At 35.6% G+C, this 21,170-nt stretch overlaps 1 protein-coding gene and 2 long non-coding RNA genes across 3 annotated transcripts in view; 1 reads left to right on the plus strand and 2 right to left on the minus strand.

Moving 5' to 3' along the window:
- Window positions 1-21,170, minus strand: part of LOC147069028 (uncharacterized) — a 220,469-nt gene that overhangs the window by 45,969 nt on the left and 153,330 nt on the right. The window lies entirely within an intron of this gene.
- The window catches only part of LOC147069029 (uncharacterized), a 277,283-nt gene that overhangs the window by 34,223 nt on the left and 221,890 nt on the right, over window positions 1-21,170 (plus strand). The gene's annotated exons all lie outside the window — the stretch shown is intronic.
- Window positions 628-4,636, minus strand: LOC147069030 (uncharacterized). Its single transcript, XR_015071281.1, has 3 exons — window positions 4,246-4,636; window positions 3,284-3,706; window positions 628-1,975 (listed from the first exon to the last, which is right to left on the minus strand). It is a non-coding gene; the product is annotated as an uncharacterized LOC147069030 (long non-coding RNA).

Genomic DNA, 21,170 nt, shown 5'->3' on the forward strand with positions numbered 1-21,170 from the left:
CGAATTATGTCGGTATATTCAGCACATAGAATGTTACATTCTGAAATCTTGTGTCTTATTCGTTGAATAAAAATAATAGTTATTAAAATTTAATTATTCACTAAAGCAGTATCACACGTACGTACTAACACCTGTTTTTTATGATGGCACCTATCTGAAATCTCCCCGCCGGCGCACGGACGTAAAGACAAATTGGTTGACGTTACCCCAAATTCATAGAGTGCGTTCCTCCTTATTTGAAAGATCCGCCATTTAGCCGTCTGATAAAGACACTCTTTTGATCATACACCTCACCTGTGCACGCACTCTATAGTGAGAGAAATAATAATAATAATATAAGATATATTTAAATTTGGACTGTATCGACCTCCATATCGGACCAGTTAGACGCGTTCTAAATAAGTACTTTGAAACTCTTCCCTGCACACGCGTTGGAGGAGCAGAACTAACCTGCCATTGGTGATGCCAATTGGGAGGGCAATAATTTTGTTCAACCAATTCGCTTCGGATGTTGATATATTCCATCTACGTGAGGATGAATATAGGTGGACGTTGTTTTATAAATTCTTAAAATAGGCCACATTCGGTGTGCTTCTATGCTTTGTAATTTATATTTAATTTTTTTTTATAATTTTGTACCTTTTACTTTACTTTTCATACTGTTTTTGTGATACTGCATAAATATTTATTTCTTCTTTACACTGTTTCTTTGTTTTTTAATGTCATATTGTGAACGTTTTGAATTTGAAACACAATATTATATATGCCTACAATATTTCGTAATTTCTACTGTGTCAATAAATCATCTCTCCTGCGATTCTTCTACGTATCCTTCCGAAACCTAAAAGGGCGGTTTGTTAATACCTAATAGTGATTGACCAATGCGCAACAATACACAGTAAAACCATATCTTATCGTGCCATCTCCTAGCGGAGGTCGGCCAGCATCGGGGCGATCTTTGCGCTATTATCTGCTACGTACCATTGATCTTTCCTTAGATAACAAGTTGGGAAACCTACAAAATTGTTAGGTCTCCCTGCATCACACAAAGAATTTGGAAGAAGGGTTTCTTCGGCATCACCCTACGTAAAAATATACACATTACCGCTAATTCAAATAAAACTAATTACAGACATTAAAGACAAAACGAACTTTTTATATAAGTACAACGTTTTTAAATTTTCTGTTGAATCATATAAACTTGACTTGACAAGCTTAAACGATCAAAAAAAATTGTATTTGATAGAAATAATACTGAAATGTCATTTTGACACTCATATTGATTTCAATAGTAATGCACGTATATATTAATAATTTCCTAGCAACTAATAATAGTGGATTGCATTACGGATTTCTTCCGAAATATCTTTTCATACAAAACAGAATTAACTGAAAATGAATTTAATTCTACTAAAGTATTTAAAAAAAATGCATTGGCATCGTGTTCTGATATATTATAAAAGTTTCAAATGTCTAGCTAGTCAGGAAGTTAATTAAAAATCGATTGCAACATTTGTACGGGACAAACAACCACCGGACAAATAAGAATACGACCTAATAAAAACGTTGTAATAATCAATCCAATTAGAACAAGAAAAAACACCAATATATTGTTGTCAAATGGTTTAGGACGTTCGAAATTTTAAATCTACTAATCAGTTATCGTGATTTCGTCAGTCATAGATAATCTGCTTACCTACGTTTCTTCCTGTTGTGTGTAATATCTACAAAGTAACTTCTTCTCCAACGAATTTTAAACACACAGCGGATGTAGGAGTGCTGTGTCTACGTAAAAATCTTTCTCGTATTTGCGTTTGGAATTACTTGAACAAATCCAATTGGCAGCGGTTGTCATACATCGAGTCGAGAGCCTCGTAATATGCACTTAATTAGTGATAAAACTTTCAGTTGTATAATGCTTTCGGTTTTTTTACAGTTACAGCTGATAATAGCGTGATATTTTCCAGCTTTCTAGCTAGATAATACGAGGGTGGGTCAATAAGTCCTTAGAAAAGCCGACAGGTGGCGCGACTAGTACTGTAAGCGGTTTGTTTTCATGCAGCGGCACTACCGATTCAGTATCCTGCGAAGTTTCAAGCAGATTGGTCGGGTTGTTGTGTGTTTCTCGTACATTTAAAAAAAATTTGCTTGTGGAAAATGGAAAAATGGAAAATGGAGAAAATTGAGTTTAGAGCTGTTATTAAACATTTTAATATAAAAGGGTTAACAGCAAAGGAAATAAAAAATGAGTTGGATTTAGTTCACGGCATATCTGCTCCTTCACTTGCAACTATTTATAACTGGTTAAATGAATTTAAACGTGGTCGTACATCAACAAAGGATGAACCACGCTCAGGACGTCCTGTAGAGGTGACTACACCAGAAATGATCAATAAAATCCACGATATGGTGTTAAGTGACCGAAGATTAAAGTTGAGTGAGATAATTGAGGTTACAGGGATCTCAAAAGGTAGCGTCATTTCTATTTTACATGACAAATTGGGCATGAAAAAAATTTCTGCAAGATGGGTGCCGCGTTTGCTCACAGTCGACAATAAACGCAATAGGGTGGTGGCCTCTAAAGCCCTGTTGTCGCTCATGCAACGCAATCCGGATGAATTTTATCGTCGCTTTGTGACTGTAGATGAAACATGGATACACCACTATACTCCCGAGACGAAAAAACAGTCAAAGCAGTGGATTGCGAAAGGCGAACCATGTCCAAAGAAGGCGAAAACCGTAAAATCAGCTGGTAAGGTTATGGCTACTGTATTTTGGGATGCACGTGGAATTATTTTCGTTGACTATTTGGAAAAAGGAAAAACAATAACAGGGGATTATTATGCATCTTTATTGGACCAGCTAAAAAACAAAATTGAAGAAAAACGGCCTCATTTAAACAGGAAAAAAATCCTCTTTCATCAGGACAATGCCCGTGTTCACACATGTTTACGATCAATGGCTAAAATTGAAGAATTGAAGTTCGAATTGGTCGACCACCCACCGTATTCGCCAGATTTAGCCCCCAGTGACTTTTTCCTTTTCCCAAACTTAAAAAAATGGCTAAGTGGACAACGTTTTTTTTCAAATGAAGAAGTCATCGATCGGACAAATGCTTATTTTGAAGACCTTCCGAAAACTTATTTTTCTGACGGTTTAAAAAAAAAATGAGAAACGTCTAACCAAGTGTATTGAGCTCCAAGGAGATTATGTTGAGAAATAAAAAAAAAATACAAAAATAAAAACTGTTTTAATGCTTTTTTCTAAGGAATTATTGACCCACCCTCGTATTTTCTTTAACAAAAGTTGATTTGTGCATGCATGATTCAAAATGCATTTGGATTATGCATCTGGTGGAATGTTGGAATAACCGCAACAATGGTATAGTACTAGCAAATGCAAGACCTTTCGTTAGCAAAATACCTATCAAGACAGCACAAACGATTACATTTTTAGACATTGACAGCGACATTGTGGTCTTGGGTTTCCTTGCAAAAAACTTCAAGTAAGACACAAAAATTCTTCATAAGGGCAACGTCAATCAACTTTCTTCTGTCATTTCTTTTCCATGTCGGGCGCGACGTCCTATTATATCTAATCGTTCTAAGACTGGGCCTGTACCTTATTCAGTTGTACCCACCACGAGAGAATTAATGTATCGCGAAGGAATTATCGAGTCTATATAGACTCATGACAATTGCTTTAACTATTAGCGATAGTGCCCATAGAACGCGTCGAGCGGGCGAAGTCGGCGTATGAAGCGTTTATTCATAACCATAATCACACGTCTCTTGCCGCGCATTACCCTTCACCTATGTAATAAGCGGCCCAAGCAGCACAAAATAATTATTATTACAGCGTCTCTCATAACAAAGCAATAAAAATATTATATTATTTCGGGGCTTGTAATTAATATTTACGACGACATTATTCAACCAGCGCAATATAGGACATGCAATAAAATTAAACAATGAGATCTCTGTTATTAAATAATGACTTCTCGCCCGTCGATCGACGACGCCGTCCAGAGCGTGATTTTGCTCGCTGTGTTCAATGAATGGACTCCATTGTATTTTCTTTCATTCGTATCGCCGAGAAGCGGTGATTCATGCGGCGGGCGCGTATAATGCGTCGTCAAATCCAGTGGGCGCTGGCGTATTTGATTACGTTGTATTTTCGTTGATTTACGCGCCACTTGTGAAATTTTGCGCAAGAGCCACACTTGCTGCTTTAAGTGGGTTTTACGCCTTAGAGTAACCAAGGACTAACAACAAATCAATAATTTCATTGCGATACATTCCACTTGCGGTGGGTACAGTGGAATAATGGCACTGATTGGAAGGCGAGTAGTGTTAATTACGGCTATGGGACGAAGCCCTACACTATCAACTGTTTATGGGAAGAACGGTATTTATTTGGGAAAGGACAGTACAGCATAATCCAATTATCCTCAGCAACAGGTTTGCTCCGAATTGACTAAGTATAGACACCTATTACCGATTCTATCAAGAACCTGGTACCTTTTTGGAATTTGACCAGGAAAAAAGATTTGTTACAATCTTACAACTAATTACATTTGTACATACGGAATCATACAATATAACTTAATATTATTACACTCAATTGCAGCCACTCCTTGTTATGCGACCGTTAGAAACCGATTCTGGCCCGGATCAATTTTATTTAGTGTGTTGACTCAATATCGTAATTAATATAAATGGAAGCGGACTGTCTCCTTTCATAAAATATATAAAATATACCTATTCCTTACATAAAAATTTAAATGTACTCAAAATTACAGAATTAGAAATTCTCAAATATTATGTTTGAACATAGCTCAGGTACTCAAAAATAACCAGAATGAATTTGGTTTTCTATGCTTGTGAAACACTCATATCGTGGGTATTCTGCGAAAAAGCACTATGTCAAAATGTTGCTGTTTTGACTTAATGATGATGTAATCTTATTAAGAGTACGCTCTATAGTCTACAAAAACACACACAGTCATATCTATAAAACTGGCGAAGATAATTTATGTTATAAGTCAAAAAGACATACATCTATTCAGAGAAAAGGCACTAAAGGGACTTAGTGCATTTGCTTCTCTCATTCTCAGGCTATATTCACAAAATTCTGCGTGCGAAACTGCACCCAGTCATACTCAAAGCAATATCGCAGAAAGGAATTTGCCTTTTATATATATAAAAAAAGCTAAGACCGTCCAAACTTTCAAACTCGATTATCTCAAAACTAGTATTTTTGACTTAATGCTTATTCGCAGAATACCCACGATATATCCTTACATTCAGCGCTCGAAATGGAAAAGTTTACGAACCGGAACGCTCGAAAATTTTCTGAGGATATTAAAATGTTTATCAAATTTTATGTGTATTTTATAAACATAAGTGTGATAGATTTTTTGTTATTGTCATATCTAGCTCAGACGGTCAAATTATTTTGTCCACGAGACGGAGCTATAACTTTATAGATTTCACTAACCAGAACGGCGCTCCGGTCCATTTCGAGCACTGCTTACATTACAAAAGACATCGAAACCCTCAAAAGAAGAATATTGTTGTATTGTGCATAGTATCAGTGAATGAATACGTCTGAAGAATTAACTGGAAAGGACAATCAGTCTCATAGGATCTCCAACCATCCGTTAGGCATCGCTGATGGACGATTGTCTACTTGCTAACACCGAAGCCCAGTGAGTGGGCATTTAAACTATGGGGCAAACCAATACTGACTCGCCTCGCCTACTCTTTGGCCAACTAACTCGTATGGCTTCGTAGCTCATGCTGCCACATACTATTCGAGATTGTGATGTACAGATCTGGCGGCAACTAATTAAAAATACTAAAAACCGTATTGTTCAAATACACGGAGTACTTTTATTGTTTTCATTTATAATCCATATAACGCTCTTTAGTATGAACCCATAACATAAGACAAAACCTTCGAAAATGCGCTACAAAATACCATCGCCACGAATGTGGTGGTCATGGAAATATCAATAGCTAAGCCTCACTCGCGGGAGGCAAATTCACCGAAAGTGTAATAGTTTTTGGATCCTGTTGATCCTAATAACGCCGAAGTGTAGTGGGTACGTAGTATTGGCTGCTGATTTACTCATAGTGACGGATTCTCTTTTTATATGCCCTGCAAATTGGCAAATAAATGTCATAGCAGTAGTGTGAAGCAAAGTAACTTGTAGCTAATTTAACAGGTGGACAGGTGGAACGGATGTAATTTTTTCGCTTCAAATTCATACATTTAGGCTCCATCTCTATAGAAGATGGGTTTTTTCTACATTTTTGATGTTACCCAATGATATTTTTTAAATAACTGGCTCCACGACGAGACTGAGTGATGACCAAACATAATAGAACAATGAATCCTCCGGAATCCTACAATTTTAAGGGGTTCTCAAGATTAGGAATCGATGATTCCGGTCCTGATTCCAAAACAATCAAAACATAATATATTCAAATTATTTATTTTACATGAACACGACAAATTATAAATTCTAAGCGTTGACATGAAATAAACAACTTTTTATATACCACGTTTTTAAATTTTCTGTTGAATCATATAAACTTGACAATTCTATGTATTAATAAATACTTTTTTTGTACTTGATAGAAATACTGAATAAATATAGAATACTGAAATGTCATTTTGACATTTCATATTGATTTCCATAGTAACGCACGTATAGGTATATTAATAATTTAGTTACTAGGACTGGACACATAAGAAAAAATTTGTACTGGACAAACAAGAAGACGAGCTAATAAAAACGTGGTAAAATACAAATACTTATGACTGACAAAGTTTATTGTAGACTATTTATGTCGGATCTTAACAGCCTACCTTCACCCATCGCCACTGCCCCCCCCCCGACTTCTGAAATAATTCAGAGACACACAAGTACTACAAAAAATGGCAGAGTTCGTTCTCAGGGTTCCACGGTCGCTTCCGGTTTCATTTCCCGATCTGAATTAAGTATTTGGATATTTTTTATATAGGCCTAATGTATGGCATAAACACAGAACAGATAATAAATAGAATACCGATAGGCTATATTCAATACGCCGCATTTTGATGCAGGGTTTTGAATGCGTGAGTGTCCTACGAAAATGAAGCACGCATTATGCACGTGCAATAGTGTGTGTAATACACCAACATTAAATGAGCGTAAATGTTTTCAGTATTCGACGTAAACCGTATTCTTGACACGTGTGTAAGTTTAACCCGGATTCTTCCTTACTCGAGTCGGTTACCTGCTATCGCCTTACCCGTTATGTATTTCAGTTCCCATTATATCTGAGTTCCCTGGGCATAAATAAATAAAAGCCAGTTGGCAATATTATAAAACAAATTAAATAACTGTATGGAGAAATTTCGAAAGGAATAAGTTGAACGTATCTGCCTAATTCGTTGATAATAGGGCCTATCCGGGATTCGTTTGTACCCATATTAATTTTACTCTCCTACCAAAAATTCATGGCCCTATTGAATTGATGGAGATAAATCGTCAGTAGAGATTTGTAGTCACGACTCTTGGACCCAAATTACTGGAACTGCTCACGAGCCAAAAGGTTCTAAGTCAATGCACACTTTATAATTACTTAGTACGTTACGACATTTCAAATATGTTACATATTCATGTAGTCATATATGAATTAGTCAGTAGGCATGGTTTGTTACGAAATATATTTAAAACTGTTCCATGTTCATATTATGAGGGTAAAGCAATGATACTCAACCTTTTTTTTCTTCGGGCCAAATACATATATTTTTAAAGTAACGCGGGCCGCATCACTACCGGTGTGACGAAAAAAATCATGAAACCCCCCCTTTTTTACAAAACATTTTTGGGATTTTAAAAATTATGCGTGTTTTTTAAATTAATCGTATGCAATAGCAACACTCTTATACCTGATCTGTGCGTCAAAATCGAAACGAATCTAAAGATATACGAAATTCCTGATGATAAATGTGTTTCGGGCCGCACATAAAAGCTTAAAGGGCCGCAGGTTGGGTATCGCTGGGGTAAAGCATGGAACACAAAAGTAATGGAAAGTGGGTTGAGGCTGAAACAAGATGTAATTCTCGAGTGTGGGGAAATATGGGATAAACTTAAACAAATGTTAAAGGATATGTTATTTTCAACAGTTATGTCTGCATTATAATAATATGCGTTTGTCACGTAAACGAAACGCGCATTGAATATTGGTAATATTTGATGACATAAGCCCTAGTAGTACAGTGCGTAAGGTGCTGGGTTTTCATCCGGGGGCATCGGGTTCCATCCCGGGAAGTCACAATATATTTATTTCGCAAAGACTGGGTGTTTGCGATTGTCGTAGTGTTAAAAAGAATTATATAGAATAGATTCATTCCGGATTGGTATTTCTTGCATTTTATCGTCGCACATTACGATAAATAGATGCCACCGCATATCACTGGAAGTCGCAGCCTAGGCGTACATTTCAGGGACGGTTCGCACATGGTAATATGTGAGAACTTTCTGTAGGTTTAGCATTTCTTGGGTTTTATGGCATGACCGTTATAATGTTATAAAGCAAATATCGTTTCAAATTCATGGTCTATGGAGGAGGCAGGCTTCACATTTGTATTTATTAATCTGTTCTGTGACTACACAGTAACACAAAACAGATTAATAAGATATACATGTAAAAATTCATCGATATAGACAAGGTTTTGATGCAGGATACTTTATGACAGTTAGGCCATATAAGCAAGCAACAAACACCAACTGTCATCAAATATTGAATGCACGTTACATCTACGTGAAAAACTTTAAAATATATTTTTAGCATGAATTTAAGTAGATCCTACAGAACAGATAAATCGGATACATATATAAATAAGAAAGCCAGTTCCCTGGATATGTTTAAATTATTTTACAAACCAACCAAAGAACACAGAGCCCGCCCCGACAGCCCCAAAATATTAAATGCGCGTTACATTTACGCAATGACATTATTAATGGACAACGCACTCAATACAGTAGCTAGCAAGTAAATTCGCGCATAGTGACATACGCACATGTATAGGTAAACGTCACGCAATTTCCATTATGCGATATCACGTATCGGGAATTTATAGCAATATGACCTTTATGATAATGGCGTTAGAACAGTGTTTCTAGTGTCAATGTTCAATTGAGCGAACCCGTTCGAACCGAACCATTCGGCAGACCCGACAAAAAGCATCGGGAATTTATAGCAATATCACCTTTATTGTAATGGCGTTAGAACAGATTATGCCATTCGGCAGACCCGACAAAAAAGTGAGTGTCATTTTTTTTCCAGATGCTTCTTCCATATATTAATATCAATGCATTTTCGTGACAAACTTAAAAACATATTTTTAGCACGATTTTAAGCTGATCCCACATAACACATTAATAGGATAATATAGACATGTGAAAGCTAGTTGCGCTGGACTAAATTAGACTATTTTACGACCCAACCAAAGAACACAAAGCCCGTCCCGACAGCCCCAAAATATTGAATGCGCGTTACATTTACAGACGTAACAATTATCGGAAATTTACTTATTCTTTGTGTCCATCCCGTATTTTACCACACTCGAGATCCGTGCCCTTTTATTTATACCACACCCAGTAGGGTAAAGCCAGTATTAATTCTGTGTTCCCTGGAGAGTAATAATTATAAAACATTTATAAGTAAAATAAGCTTATTAAAAACATATACCAAATGCGTATATTTTTTTCGACTTTTTTAATGTAACGCTAAAATGACAATTAATATATTTTTGACAGCTCGCAAAAGAATAATGGCGATTGAATCAGTCTCCCTCGCACCCACAAAGATTGCATAAGCGCACGTGAGAAAGAGTTACAAAATAAGCTGGCACAGTTCGTGACTTCGAGTCGAATCGACAGGTGCTTTATTATTATTATTAAGTTTTAAATTATTCGAAATTTAAATATAATTGAAAATAATCCTGAACCATTATAAAAATTCGCAAAACGTTTGTAGTATTCCTAACGACCTTCTAATTTGAAATTAAAGATAGAAGATTTTTTAAAAATTGTGACAGGTGATGTCAATTTACACAATGAAAACTGTATGATAGAAATCGTTAACCAACGGTGCAAGTCTGTAAAGTTAAAAAAAATCATATACCAACTACTGTATTATTATAGCAGAGAACGCCAATAACATCAACAGCAAGCCAGGCCTATTTGTGACAGGTGATGTCAATATAAATAATGAAAACTGTATGATAGAAATCGTTAACCAACGGTGCAAGTCTGTAAAGTTAAAAAAAATCATATACCAACTACTGTATTATTATAGCAGAGAACGCCAATAACATCAACAGCAAGCCAGGCCTATTTGTGACAGGTGATGTCAATATAAATAATGAAAACTGTATGATAGAAATCGTTAACCAACGGTGCAAGTGTGTAAAGTTAAAAAAAACCAAATACCAACTACTGCCTTATTATAGCAGAGAACGCCAATAACATCACCAGCAAGCCAGGCCTATGCTACCACAACTCCAAAACAATAAAAACAGTGATAGCATAATATATGATATGTATATCGTATTCATTCCGGGATATAAACGGTTAGGCGGGACGATTTTTAACGCGGATCCTGATGGTCGCGAAGCGAGATAGAGGAAGACAGTTACACGTCGAGATGCGACGATTTTGAAAATGAAAACTAACATCGAGACACCAGTGTCACCGCGCAGCGCGCCAATCCAAGTCGGCCTATTGCACACCTGTTAGTTGGCTAAAATGGCATTGATTGCGCGAAATATGTAAATACATATATAATACAACAATAAAACCAACCGAGATGTAGCGCATACAATACAATTATTCCAGTTTTTTTATAGGACAAACATCAAAGTAACATAATATTTAAAAAAAAAAAAAAAAATGTCAGTAGCATGACAGTCAAGTGGTGACATTAAAAAGCAAACAACGAAACACGCACACATGGTCTTGGAATGTTGCTCCGGACACAATTATGGAGGGTTCATACCTTATTTCGTTACGCCACAGTGTACGTGTGTATAAATGAGGCGGGCGAGGATGCTGTGAAAGCTATTAGTTCCATAATTTTACAAAACAATCATTAATACAAATAAAATGTAAATATTATAATCGAGCACTCTATAGACCGGGTGCTGGAATCTTTTTAGTTAACAAAATATGAGACGCAGTTTCTTTTGTGATTCGTCTACCTGAGTCAATAGTATACACGAAAAATTACGGTGATTGACCATGAAGCGGACGTGGCTCCCACTCACTCAACACTATGCATAATATTATGACTTCTGATGTATATTAAGTATACAATTATTTATTATAATCGTTCATCATATTCTTCTTGGCCGAGACCTCGTGACTGATGATCGTGACCTGAATGATTTGGAAGTCCAGCAGAAAGAAGCCTTCTTCACGACTCCGCTCAACCCCTCTAGGAATCGAACGACACTCAGAGCCTGATTCAGTAGGAAACCCGTGGCACTCTTGATTTGATTATTTTGATCCATCTGGCCATTCTTCGCCCTCTTAGACTTACACCTCGTCAAATATCACCTGTTATCTAAATTATTTTTCTAGTCCAGCACATGCAAATCAGGCAGGAGATCATTTGATTGCTGCTAGGAGTGGTCTTGGGAATGGCCGTGCAAGCAAAACCGAAACGTAAAGTAAGAAGAAGAAGGAACAACACACAAAGACAGTCTAAATATCGAACAAATAAAAATATATCAACAACTGTAGAAGTTTTGAAACAGGACATTAAAACAATGCTAATAGAAGAATAACAGTTAGAATAATAATCGATTCTACATCACTAGTTTAAATAAAAAGATAAATAATGTTTCCGCTTGTGTAATATGTAATTTGAAAAATGTTTAATACACCTGTCATTTTTTATGAGTTTTCTTTATAAAGATATCTAATAAATCTGTCATTCACATCATAAAAAAATTGACAAACGAAACGAGATTTCGGCAATTTGTCAGCACGAAGTTGTATCACTAATTTTGGTAACCATTATGATTTCAAATCTGAAAGTATAATATATAAAAGGCTATAACGGAAATGATCAAAATATCTTACGGAATTGATTATCAACAATATTATAGAAAACGATTAGAAGGTCGGATGTAATTTATAATTATTGTGTTGTACCTATGTATTTAGGAATTTTACGTTATCAATCGATGTATTTGTTATACCTACAGTGGAACCAATATTTGGCATGTCTGGAATTCATGTTTTTTTTAGCTATTTGCCCCCGTTTCAGACGGGACACCGGTGTCGCGCTCGTATATAATATTCGAATAAAGGGGCCTTTGTACGAGGGTGGGTCAATAAGTCCTTAGAAAAGCCGACAGGTGGCGCGACTGGTACTGTAAGCGGTTTGTTTTCATGCAGCGGCACTACCGATTCAGTATGCTGCGAAGTTTCAATCAGATTGGTCGGGTTGTTGTGTGTTTCTCGTACATTTAAAAAAAAAATTGCTTGTTTACAAAAATGGAGAAAATTGAGTTTAGAGCTGTTATTAAACATTTTAATATAAAAGGGTTAACAGCAAAGGAAATAAAAAATGAGTTGGATTTAGTTCACGGCACATCTGCTCCTTCACTTGCAACTATTTATAACTGGTTAAATGAATTTAAACGTGGTCGTACATCAACAAAGGATGAACCACGCTCAGGACGTCCTGTAGAGGTGACTACACCAGAAATGATCAATAAAATCCACGATATGGTGTTAAGTGACCGAAGATTAAAGTTGAGTGAGATAATTGAGGTTACAGGGATCTCAAAAGGTAGCGTCATTTCTATTTTACATGACAAATTGGGCATGAAAAAAATTTCTGCAAGATGGGTGCCGCGTTTGCTCACAGTCGACAATAAACGCAATAGGGTGGTGGCCTCTAAAGCCCTGTTGTCGCTCATGCAACGCAATCCGGATGAATTTTTTCGTCGCTTTGTGACTGTAGATGAAACATGGATACACCATTATACTCCCGAGACGAAAGAACAGTCAAAGCAGTGGATTGCGAAAGGCGAACCATGTCCAAAGAAGGCGAAAACCGTAAAATCAGCTGGTAAGGTTATGGCTACTGTATTTTGGGATGCACGTGGAATTATTTTCGTTGACTATTTGGAAAAAGGAAAAACAATAACAGGGGATTATTATGCATCTTTATTGGACCATCTAAAAAACAAAATTGAAGAAAAACGGCCTCATTTAAACAGGAAAAAAAACCTCTTTCATCAGGACAATGCCCGTGTTCACACATGTTTACGATCAATGGCTAAAATTGAAGAATTGAAGTTCGAATTGGTCGACCACCCACCGTATTCGCCAGATTTAGCCCCCAGTGACTTTTTCCTTTTCCCAAACTTAAAAAAATGGCTAAGTGGACAACGTTTTTTTTCAAATGAAGAAGTCATCGATCGGACAAATGCTTATTTTGAGGACCTTCCGAAAACTTATTTTTCTGACGGTTTAAAAAAAATTGAGAAACGTCTAACCAAGTGTATTGAGCTCCAAAGAGATTATGTTGAGAAATAAAAAATAAAAATAAAAACTGTTTTAATGCTTTTTTCTAAGGAATTATTGACCCACCCTCGTATTATGTTTATGAACGCCCCAGAGCTAATGATAATGAGCATAATTTCGCGTTATAAATTAGAAGATAAAGTTGGCTGCGGTGATAAAAACAAGTGTATCGGTGGCTTGAGAATGTAGCGGCCGACGGAAAAGTGTACCGGGCACGCGATGACTCATTAGCTCTGGGGAGTTCATAAACATAATACAAAGGCCCCTTTATTCGAATACAAAGGCCTCCTATATTATATCGAGCGCGACACCGGTGTCCCGTCTGAAACGGGCCTTATTGTAGTCCCGTACACATGCGCCCCACAAAGGGGGACTGACAGGGCTCTAGCCTGGGGGCCCGGTGTGGCGGGTTGACCAGATAAGTGAGATAAACACATATCACAAATTTGCTTTAATGGTAAAAACATATTGCGCTATTATACTCCATGGCTATAAACATTTTAAATTATAAGTATTATGATTGTGCGATGTAATTCTTGATTATTGTGTGTCGATACTCGACAACTCCATGATTAAAGAAGACGAATTAAAAATAAAAAAACCGCTAAATACCGACATTAAATATGTTCCATTAATTTGACCTGAAATACATTTTGAAAAACGTTAATGTAGTGCTTCACATTACATATACGAGCATAGATCAGTGAAACGGCAAATAATTTTCAACAATAGGTGGAACGAAATTTCGCACTCGTTGCCAATCGGAGAGAGGTAGCGAGATGTGAGTACGTCAATTTATTTTGCGATGGCGTCGGAGGAATATATTCTTAAATTGTGTAAAGATGACTAAAAAACGTCACGCATTTAATCGAAAAAGAAAACATGGCAATGAATATATTATTATTATTACTAATATAACAATAAACATAACATTAAAGATGGACGCATGCTGAATTTTTATGACAAATTTTGTTTTCTTCTGCACGCGTCGTTTGCACAATCTGCGCGTCGCGTAGTCACGATATTTTTAGGTAGAGCCCAAGGATCCTAGCCTGAAGGCCCGCTTCAGGATGTGGGGGCCATTGCCATACATATTCGTACAATAAATTAATTCCCGCAATTACAATTACGTCATTTAAATAAACCATTTAAATGAATTCAGACACATGTGTTAATCCAAGACTAGACAATCGCTGGACAAATCTAGCCACCTAGGTGCCGTGTCCTGAAATTTGTACGTATGCAGTTCGCCGTATCATACTTCACCGTGAAATGTTATATCGGAAATATCATATATTAAAGACCGTCTAACCTCTCTGGGTCGTATAGGACTGACATAAAATTCATGTCTAAATAAAGCACGGTTCTTGTCGGTTTACGTTTACAGGAAGCCAGCGGCAAATAAATTTTGAAAATAGTCGATATACTGGATTATTTGTTAGGTTAGGTAAGGTTTTCATTCTTGAATACATGAATTATGCCAAAATCGGCTATGAAAATTGAATTAATGTTCACATTGAATCTAATAAAATTGAAGAATAGTGTACGGTCATGTCTTTCCGCTCACGGCGAACTGTGCTACGGTGAAATGTTTTAAGTACATGTAACCTCTAGGTGCATCCAAGAGGTAAACCCGAGAAGCCGTTGCACACGGCCGAGAGGAATGGAGTCAGCTTGTATAAACCTTCATCCAGCAATGGACTGATGAAGCTTGTCAAAATATAAAGATGAATCACCGTTTTTGCATCACAGGGGTATCTCACATAGTTCATTGTAGATAGATTATTTCCCATTCTGAATAAGTTTCCACCGATTTGGAAATTTTCCAAATGTTTGCTCATACATTTTTTTTCATTATTGAAATGAGACATTTGCTAAATAAGTTTTCGTCCGCAGTGATGACTCACTGTGTTTGTTGTCCTTTTTTTCATTGTTCTTGACCTACAAATATTTCGAGGAAAACAAACATACTTTTATGGGCATCGGAAGAACATATTCATACATACGGAGGACATATTTTACAAAAAAAACTGGTTATGTATCCAAATAATTTTAGGGTTTCAACATAGTTGACCAGGGGTAGTCAACCTGGTCCCCCTGGTGATTAAAAATTCCCCGTGACAATTTAAGTTTCATTAATAATTTAATTAATTAAATATAATTTCATCAGACTTCATGCTTATATGTATGCAAAGTATAAATAAAAAGATCCACTTAACTACAGTATGTTGTTTTTTATAATTATTTACCCTGCTAAACTTAGCGAAAGTCTGACATCAAGTATTCGGTAAGTAATTATTATTATATGCTTTAACGTGCTGTATCTCTGCTTTATATATTTTATAAAGTAAAGTTACTTTCCTAATTATTTTATAAATCACCATTACTTTGGAACCGGTGGGCGGTTAGAAAATTTTACTACTAACAGCGATACAAAAGTGGGCGGTAGGTATAAAAAGGTTGACTACCCCTGGTTTAGACGTTTTTTCTTCCAGCGGCCGGTCGCCATGACCAGAGAACACACAACGCTTGCTCAATGATGGACCAAGAACTTACGCACATTAGCAAAAAACAAACAAAAATCTGTATAGTATAGTATAATAGCTACCTACTGACATGACCCGGCTCACGGCTAGCTCAATAATGCTACCGGGCCGTCACTGAGGAGACTAGTGATGAACTAGGAGAGGTGGATCTCCTTTGTAGTATCACAACTTTTGAATTCCCGAATAAAACTCTCAGCTGGTGTGGTGCCGAATTTATTCAGGTACTAGAGTTCACGGTCACACAATAAGGTTAACTGTCATTGTTCCCGTAATTAAATCTCATTAAAGTATCAGCAAACTATTTATTTGTTCACTATAGGATCTCTGTGAAATCTTCCACAAGTTCCCAAAAAGTCACACCTAATTCAGAGAATGTACACGTAAATATTCTTTGAATATTTTTATTTCACAAAATATTTTTTTTTGTAAGAAAAATTATAATTTATTCTTCGGTCACATAGTATCGGGTTTATAAAAGAATAAAATTTATTTTATTGTTGTTTATAACGTTTATTTATGTTCACAGTATGTTTACAAATATTTATTTGTGTTTACAAACTTGTTTACAAAAGGTTTGTTAATGTTTACAAATTTATTTACTAAAATTTATTTTTATGTTTACAAATTTATTTACTAAAATTTGTTTTTATAATTATGTTTACTTAATAAAGTTTCAAAAGTTTATTTTAAAATTCCGAAATGATTTGTAAAATTTATTATTATAATCTGAATTTATTAATTTGTTTTTATAAAACAAATCCGATCACGTAATTTATCCCGATTACGTCACCTCGTACGATGCGTAATGAAAAAGTGATTACTCCGCGAGCTCGTCACTACCGGCAGATACGAGTTATTCGCGTTACTTTTTGCCCGTCGATGGGGACTTACTGTATGTAAAATTCACGAAAACTACTGAGAACCATGTCTCATATCCGCGGTAGGACTGCTGCTTTGTTGAAGATCGCTGGTGAAGAGTGTAGAAACTAATGATTTTACGAGAAAAGTGGTCGCCTTTTATACCCTTCGGATAGAGGTTTAACAGGAAACAGTCCGTAAGGGATAGCAGATGTATATCTTTCTCTCACGGGATGAATTTACGCATATCTCCCGTTCCCGGCAACTTTCTAATAGAGATATCTTCTAATTTAGTCGGGTTAAATTCACTCTACTTTATTTTCGCAAAATTAAGACTTAATAGGGGTGTTTTAAGCACCCTCTAGAACATGTCCCTTAAATGCGCAGTTGGGATGACGTAAGCAAAATAGTTGATTTTATATGATTTTTCGTGTTCAAACGAAGGGGAAAGTTTCTAGCTTTCCAACGAGGTATCGGAATAAGTATTCGGGTACTAAATAAGGGAATGGCAGTCTTTAAATTTAAAATGTCAAAATGAAAGGTTGACACCCACGTACTAGTCCTTTCCACCACTCTTGGCCTTTTTAGGCCAATAGAATTTTACTAAGTTTTAATAAAACTGTTTGGAGCCGCAGAAACTTTCTCATTCGATATTTACTTTTCGGACGAATATTATTACGAGAAAATACTATAATATTATACTTAACATTTCAACTTAAATATATAAATGCTTAATCCTAACAAGATGTTATACACGAACAGTTACTAACTTATTTAATCTTGCATAGTGACTTTTATATAGTAATATGGATGTAACCTTGAATCTATTTTTACCTCGCGAGCCAGCACAGCCGGGCCGTAAATTCTAGTCGGACAGAATTCAGTTAAAGTTCAAGGTCACACGCCAATTTGTATTTTTAGTTACAGTATTTAATTCTTGTATTTACCCAAGATGCGATTAAGATTTATTATTATTTATGGGTAGAAACCCATCTATGCCAGAATCTTAAGTTTTTCCAATTGTTACTTTTACAATATTCGTTATAGTCAGTAAGTTATAGCATTAACAAAATTTATAATTATAATTACGCGTCTATAAATATAGTTACGCGTTTACAATATTTTTTATAACGGTAGTTAGCTTCTATCTTGTATTGATAAAATTAGTGTTAAAATTCTTTATTCATAATTATACAGTATATAAATTTATAAATATTCAATTTTCTTTTCCAATTTTCATACACTTCCATTATTGCTATAAAAGCTATTGAAGCATGTACTTGCTAAATTTTACGTAAACAATCTCTTCCATAACTTATTTTCTAAGTTTAATGGAGATTTCCCGGAAATTATTTTCAAAAAATACATCGCGCTAATCTACGCGACGTGTCATCTCGAGGCCTGTGGTCACAGCGCTCCGATTACACTGGAGCACTCTTGATTTTCGGAGGCGAAGATTTTTTACGTAAAATTTTATTACATTTACAAAGAAAAGGTTAACAACATACATTTTACTTCCTAATACTAAACGATTACGCTAGTGGTTACCTGTTCATGGTCTTTTTGACCATTTCATTCTTGATTCTTCCATAGTTTAGAACCATGGGACTTATATATCCTGTCTGAACCGTGTCGTGAGGTTGTCGCAAGGCTATTGAGAAGTAGAATTGACTACAAGGCTAGATTTGTATAGTTATGTCGTTAAACCATACTCTGCCACAAACACTAACTGAAGGTCGGCGTTTCTGCTCGTGTCACTACTACAATGCAAAAGCTTCAATAGTGACCTCTCATTGTGTCTTACGCTGTCTTTGCAAGAGACCGAAAATACATTCAGGACAGGATGCAGAAGCTCCCAAAAGAAAACTGCAATTAGGTTTGAAGATAAATATCTCGAAGACAAAAGTAATAATTAAGTGCTTTGCTGAACTAATAGCGATCTCATCAATGACACTCATATCGAGCGGGTCAACAACTACGCCTATCTCGAACAACATAATATACCAATTGATAGACGCCAGAATAATATCTTTAATCATGACCTCTCATTGTGCCCAAATCCTTAGGTATTCAACCAATGTGCACCAGTTCATTATATTTTTTAGCTTTAGGGGAATTATAGGGAAGAATTGAGAAAAAACTGCTGTACCTTAAAGTTAAAAGTGTAGAAGACACATTTGTATCATTTTCGAGTTAAATATGCAGAATAAAATGTGTATTCAGGTTCTTTTAATGCTGAAAATTTGGTAGTCCAATATTACATGGTTTTAAAAATACTTACTTCTAAATCTAAAACGACGGTAGTCCAATAGTTATATTATGTACTGAACTAGTGGATGTCCAATTTAAGTAATTTTTGCTTTGAGCTATAGCAAAAAGATTAATTATTGCAAAAGTGCGGAAGTCCAAACATACGAAGTTTTAGTCCAAACGCGAGTGAGTATTTTAACTAGACTAAATTAACTATGTTAAAACTGCTCTCCCGCAAAATATTGAATATGTGACTTCCAGACTTTTAGCTCTGAGGTACAAATTACTAATATTATAATAATTGTCGTTAATAATATACACAGTTCGTTTGTATCGAAAGCTTTTATTCAAAAGATTGTTTACGGTTTATTGGACTCATGCAAGGGGCATTGCTTGGCCCACTCAAATATAAATTATATTTTATTGTGCAATAAAAACAATAACATTATATTATTAAATTATAAAGCCACTCGCACACGGTCCGCAATTAAAATTGACAGCGCAATAAAAACTTGGAACGTCCAAAAATTAAATAAAGGCGGTCGATTTAATTTATTGCCATCGTTTTTTTTGCAGTTGTTGTAACCACTAATTCTAATTCAAGTGAATAAAGATAGAGGTACTGAATGAAAATAACAACATACCTCAGAGTTTGTCAAATATTTTGAGACACCAAAAAATCAGCGTAGGTACATCGCAATATTTTGGATTCATATTGGCATGGTCGGAATTACATTTGAAGGAATGTATTGGGCACTCCTAAACCCTCAACTGATCAAAATGTCAAATTTTTCCTTGGATTTTTTTCAATTATGTTTTCGGACTCGAGCCTCTCACCAATTCAGAGCCCCTCGACTATAGCCCCTTCAGCCATATGGCAAACTCCGGCCCTGTGTCATCCGGAATGGAGACAGTTTCAAGAAGAACCCAAGACATATGTACTAAGTAAGGTTACATGTGAATTGTAGCATTACATTTCGCCGTCGCACAGGTCACCGTGAGCTGTCCTATCGGTAAGAGATAGCCGTATAGCATCGATATAAAAAATAACGTAGTGTTCTTGGAACATTGCAGACAGTAATACATAATTCAATTTTATTATATTCAATAAGAACATTCATTTTATATTAATTTTGAAACCAATGTTAAAAATAATGATGTCATTATTATTTACATATATTCGACAGGTGCAAAAACTTGATTACTTACTAGCACCTACGAGAATTTTATATAAAAATATACGATATTATTGTATTTCTACCATACTTACCAAACCTATCTATTTTCTTCTGCCTGTTCCTTGTATTTCGGTGGTAATTATTACGTAAGTATAGTTTTATTTAGACGTTTATCTCAAAACTGTACGGCATCTATTTCCGATATAATAGTGTTCACGATGACCTATGAACTATGATATTATCTGATTATCTGGATACAACATATAAATTTCCGGACACAAAGAATATTTTGAATATTTAGTGGTGTTTGGTGAAGAAAAAATTTGGGAAACGCAGATAAAAAATGACGTTTTAATAACAGATATAAAAAATCATTATTGTATATTATTTTTGATGCAAAAAACAGCCATTATTAATGAATGAAATCACCCACGCGACAGCCCAAAAAGTACCAAACGAAAAACACTAAACAATTGTTTTTTGTAGCCTTCGGTTAAGTAATCTTGACATTTTTGGAAATAACAAAAACATAACAAAGAACACCTATGCTATAATTTAATTTTTATAAAAAAAATCCTGTATGATATTAACTTCAATTTAAAATAAACTTAATTTTGCAATCGACATTCGTAGTGTAAAATCAGCTATACGCGAAGGACGGCATCCGTGCCGAATTATTATTCTCTAACTAAGTCGTGTGCGTTGTTTACGCAGAAATACTTAATAATATAGTAGATA

Source organism: Rhyacophila brunnea, unplaced genomic scaffold (genome assembly GCF_057557595.1).
Source record: "Rhyacophila brunnea isolate RB1 unplaced genomic scaffold, BYU_Rbru_1.0 scaffold_24, whole genome shotgun sequence".
NCBI lineage: Eukaryota > Metazoa > Arthropoda > Insecta > Trichoptera > Rhyacophilidae > Rhyacophila > Rhyacophila brunnea.